Consider the following 5,232-nt stretch of genomic DNA (forward strand, 5'->3'; position numbering starts at 1 on the left):
AAATAGTCTCTCAATACCTAGCATAAATAAACTAACTTGCACAGGTAAAGTAACCTAACTCTCAATACGCATGCGCGCAGAGTCTATGGGAAATGGTACATATATAGTGACTCGCATTCACATCTCATGTCTCAATCAAACATATAATATGCATACATGTAATCATAACATGACATTAAATCATAATATCAAACATAAATGTTCCACATAATACATAATAGTAATAACAATATCCGCTCACAGATCCTCTTTCACTATGGAGTTGTTAGGGCTGTTGCGAGTCTTTAAATTCTAGAATTTCTCCTAAAATACAAGATTCAAATATTAACTATTAGAACTAATATAAAACTTATACGTATCATGTAAATTGTATGTAACTGGTCAAACTTCATAAATCTATTACCCACTAGTTTACTGGATATTAATCTAACTATCTAATTATATTTTCTGTAATATGTCTTTTTTTTTGGGTACAATAACGAGCCTATCTAAAGGCTAAGGCAAAACAGTGTGAGGGTATGAAACCCCAGTACAATCATGCAGAAGCCATAAATCAGCCCCAGGAGGAGGAGAATTGAAAATGTGCAGACCAACAGGTAAGGATAGAGCAGAGTTTGCAAGGAAGTCAACTGCAAAGTTAGTTTCTCTGTAGGCATGTTTGATCTGCACTTGCCAGCCTCTGTTCAACATATCCTTAATGCTCCTGATAAGTGATGCATATGCATTTGGCCTAACACTGTCATTAGCCACCAATTGAGTAACACAAATACTGTCAACATCAACTTGAAGCTGTCGAATTCCTATATTTCAGGCCAAGCATAATCCCTGGTAAAGGCCCCATAGCTCAGCTCCAGTTATGGAGCCAACACCAATATTCATGCCAAAACCAATTATCCATTCTCCATCGCAGTTTCGAATTAAGCCCCCAACACTAGATAAACCAGAACTTTTATGGCTTCCATCTGTATTAAGTTTAAGCCACGGCCAGCTCGGGGCCACCCATCCAAAATGTTTTTCAACCTTCATGTCAGCAGGAACAAATAAGCTCTGGTTAATCTTCTGAATTTCCTAAGTACGACATGTAACATATGTGAATTTCAAAATGAATAAAAAGAGGCAGTTAAGAAGTTAACAAAAGAAGAAGCTGGAAAACAGAGCAACAGAGAGCCACACGTGTGTGAGAGAGTGAGAGAGAAGCTGTCAAACCGACCCAACTGCAAACCCGAAAACCTGACCCGGAACCCGCGACCTTGACCCAGCCATATCTCCCATTTCCGGCCACCGTTTCGGCCGAGCTTGGTACCAATCTAAAGCTTAGAAGCCGGCCGTCGTTCCCTTGCCATCCTCGTCGCCGAAAACCAACCAGAACGCCGGTGATCAAAGCTTTAAACCCGCGACTGTTTCACTTTACTCCGTCGGGATTTTCGTTGGTTTTGGGTGACACCATCGGTTGGATCTTGTTCCCCACGACTCCCTCTTCCATTTCCGACCATCCATAGGCACCGAGAGTCACTGTTTTACCGCCGGTCGATTGTTGGAATTCACGGCTGCCGAGCTCGATTCCGGCGCTGTTGCCGCGCGTTGGAGCTCACCGCCGGTACCATTGAACTCAGCGTGATTGGAACTTTCAGATTTGAGCTTCCTAGCCAGCGTTGACCAAATTCCGGTGACCGTTGACCGGCAAGGGCATTTTGGTAATTTCACACTATGAGGGCAATTTTGTAATTTCTGAGCCTGTGGATATTTTAGTAATTCCTAGAATTGAGGAGTGGGTGTAATTACGATTCCGAGGGTAATTCGGTGATGTACGATTTCAGAGTATGTGTTAATGATTTACGGACTCAAGGGCATTTTAGTAATTTTATGGACACGGGAGTTGTCAATTATGGATAGATGTTTGTTTCGAGTTTACTGCATAAATTTTGTTGTAATTCCGATTTACGGAAAATAATTATGTCGTTTCCTTGATTTAGGAGGATCCGCGAGCGAGAACCGGTCCGCGGACGTGGACGATAACCGACCGTGAACACCATCACTGTGAGTGGAATATACAAAACCTATTTTTGTAGTTAATTATGATAGTAAAGCATGTTTGCGAAATAAGTATTTTAAATGTTCTGATTTAATGATTTCTCGAAATGTTTGGTTAATGATTTTGCGTATCGATTTTGAATAAAGCATGATAGTATTTTAAAGATAAGAAAAGTGGATTCAAATGTGGTATGATTTAAAATATGGTTAAGAGGTATGTGAATATGAGTAGAATGATTGTTTTTGAAATCATTAGACAGTACCCTTCCCTCCAGATACAGTGATACAGATGAAAGGCCTTTGGGGCCCGTCTGAACACACATAGAGGCTTTGGGCCGTGTGTTTGGGCGCTTTTGCCTTTTGGGGGCATATGCATGCGGTATGATAAGTACAGATATACTGATATGAGATGCAGACAGCTGTTGAGATACAAATTATACAGATGATACAGATGAGATACAGGCCTTTGGGGCCCGTCTGAGTACACACAGAGGCTTTGGGTCGTGTGCTTGGGCGCTTTTGTCTATTGGGGACTAGATTATGCATGCACAAATATGATGAGATATGAGATGGTATTTCCCTGTCTATCCGTATAGCTCCGGGGCATGGCGGTACCCAGATAGTACGTCATTGCCTGTCCGTTGAGGTCCGGATATGACGAGATTATTTCCCTGGGTACTTGTTTGGTGATGATTTTCAGATTTGTGAATTCTATATGATATTGTGATATGATGTCCATGGTTAGTAATCTGATTTAAATGTTTAATGATTTATTACTGGTTTTTCGCTTATGGTTTAATGAAATCGTGCTTGGAAATGATATGATTATTTCTTTTAAAGTAAGAATTAATTTTCAAAACTACTATCCACTCACTAATCTCACTGAGTTTTAAACTCATCCCATTTTTATTATATTTTCCCCCTTCACCAGGAGGTTGCAGGTACACCAGACCGACCCAGCGACTGTAAATATATTTTGAGTCTTGGCCACGTGATGGTGTTAGAAGATATAGATGTTTTTGTTAGGACATCTTGGTCATCTTGTTCTTTGGGGATTGTATACTTTTGTTATCTTATTCTTTTGGGATTAAGAATAAATTGAGATATTAATATTAGTTATAATATTATCTTTTGAGACTCTGGAGATATAAAACTCAGCATTTTGGTTGAGGATGTTGAGCACTGGAGTTTGTTGTATATTGAATTATATTGGGAGTGTTATATATATAAAGGAGACTCTGCCGAATTTTCGGCAGAATCTTTACGAATAGAATTATTATCAAGTCCGTTTTGATGAGACTAGATAAACTTGCCTGGGGGGATTCGGGGTGGGTCGTTACAGTTGGTATCAGAGCATGGTTTTAGATTCTATAGACTTTATTGTCTTTATAAGAATAAGTTTTATCTTTCTTAAAGTTAGAATTTATATCTTGTAGGCACCATCATGCTTCATCGTAGCAGTAGACGTGGCCGTGGCCGTACTAGGCCAATAGCTGGGTTGACTTCTGGTAGTGTACCTGTGGGGGAAAGTGAACCCGCGAATGAGGGGATAGTTGAATTCTCTACCCATGAAATTGCACAACAGGCACCGGGGAATGCCCCAAATATTGAGCAGTCATTTAATAGGCTGGCTCAGATCATGACTACAGTTGTGCAAAATCAGACTCAAGCGCATGTCGGTAATGCAAACACTATTGAGCGAGTGAGGAGTTTAGGGGCGAGGAGCTTTAATGGTTCCGGAGAACCACCTGAGGCTGAGTCATGGTTTGTTAAGTTAGAGCGTATTTTTGATGTGATGAAGTGCTCAGAGGATGATAGATTATCCTTCGCCACTTTCCTGCTCGAGGATAGAGCTTACAATTGGTGGCAGACTGTGGAGAGACGATATCAGGGGCATGCTGCGATTACTTGGGCCATTTTCCGCAAGGAATTCTACGATCATTATTTTCCTGCTGTATATCAGGATATTAAATGGAGTGAATTCTTTCGGTTGGTTCAGGGATCTCTGACAGTTGAGGAGTGTGAGAAGAAATTTTTAGACCTCTCTAGATTTGCTACATCTGTAGTCGGTGATGAGAGAGAGAGATGCAGACGGTTCGAGGATGGCCTCCGATTTGAGATTCACACCACCGTGACTGCATCACGATATACTGAGTTTGGAGAGGTAGTGGAGGCAGCTAGGAGAGTAGAGCACAGTATTGCAGAAGGATGTAGATTTCATGCACTGAAGCAGAAGCGTAGCCAGAGATGGGCAAAGGGTGGCTCTAGTAAGGCCACTCAAGAGAGGGGGTATTCCTACGAGTTATTCTGATAGTACGCAAAGGAGTCAGAGTACAGGCTTCAGGGGAGACTCGAGACAGGTTGTCAGTCACAACTCTGTGCAAGCATCGGTGGGGAGTAATACCAGGAATCAGGGACAGTACGACTGTAGTGGTGGAGGATATCGTGATGATCATTCTAGGAGTTTCCAGCAAACTTCTTGCCCTTCATGTGGCAGGAATCATCAGGGCCATGTCGTGTTAGAGACAGAGTTTGTTATTTATGTGGTCAGCCTGGACACATCAGGAGATTCTGCCCTACTTTATCTCAGAGTGATAGCTCTGCAGGAGGGACAGCCTCATGGTATCGGCCTTACTCTGGCCAGACTCAAGGTCATATAGGAGTGCAAATAGGAGGTTCTACATCTACCTTTAGAAGTCAGACGACTGCTCCAGGTCAGAGAGGTCAGCCCGATCGACCTCATACTCAGGCTCGAGTTTTTGCTTTGATGCAGCAGGAGGCACGTGCTGCACCAGAAGTTATTATGGGTATATTATCTATCCTTGGCCGCGAGGCTCATATTCTTATTGATCCTGGATCCACACACTCTTTTGTTTCTCGTACTTTTGCTATGCACATAAGGCGAGAGCCCGAACTGCTAGATTGCGATTTAGTTGTTCGTACACCTACCGGAGAGTCATTACTTGCTCAGAGTGTGTATCGAGATTGTATGATTGGAATGGGTGAACATGAATTTGAGGCGAATTTGATTTCCTTAGATATTCATGACTTTGATGCTATTTTGGGCATGGATTGGCTTGAATCTCATTATGCTACGGTGGATTGTTTCAAAAAGGACGTTGTGTTTAAAAAGCTAGGGAAAGCTGAGGTGAAATTCTGTGGGGAGCGCAAAGTTCTACCTTCATGTGTTATATATGCTAT

The 5,232-nt window shown here is 41.9% G+C and overlaps 1 long non-coding RNA gene across 1 annotated transcript; it reads left to right on the forward strand.

Annotated features, from left to right (window-relative positions):
• The first annotated feature begins 1,434 nt into the window (after positions 1-1,434).
• On the forward strand, positions 1,435-3,073 carry LOC112097261. The gene is made up of 3 exons (XR_002904922.1): positions 1,435-1,694; positions 1,974-2,037; positions 2,963-3,073. It is a non-coding gene; the product is annotated as an uncharacterized LOC112097261 (long non-coding RNA).
• The last annotated feature ends 2,159 nt before the right edge of the window (positions 3,074-5,232 follow it).

Source organism: Citrus clementina, unplaced genomic scaffold (assembly GCF_000493195.1).
Source record: "Citrus clementina cultivar Clemenules unplaced genomic scaffold, Citrus_clementina_v1.0 scaffold_6, whole genome shotgun sequence".
NCBI lineage: Eukaryota > Viridiplantae > Streptophyta > Magnoliopsida > Sapindales > Rutaceae > Citrus > Citrus x clementina.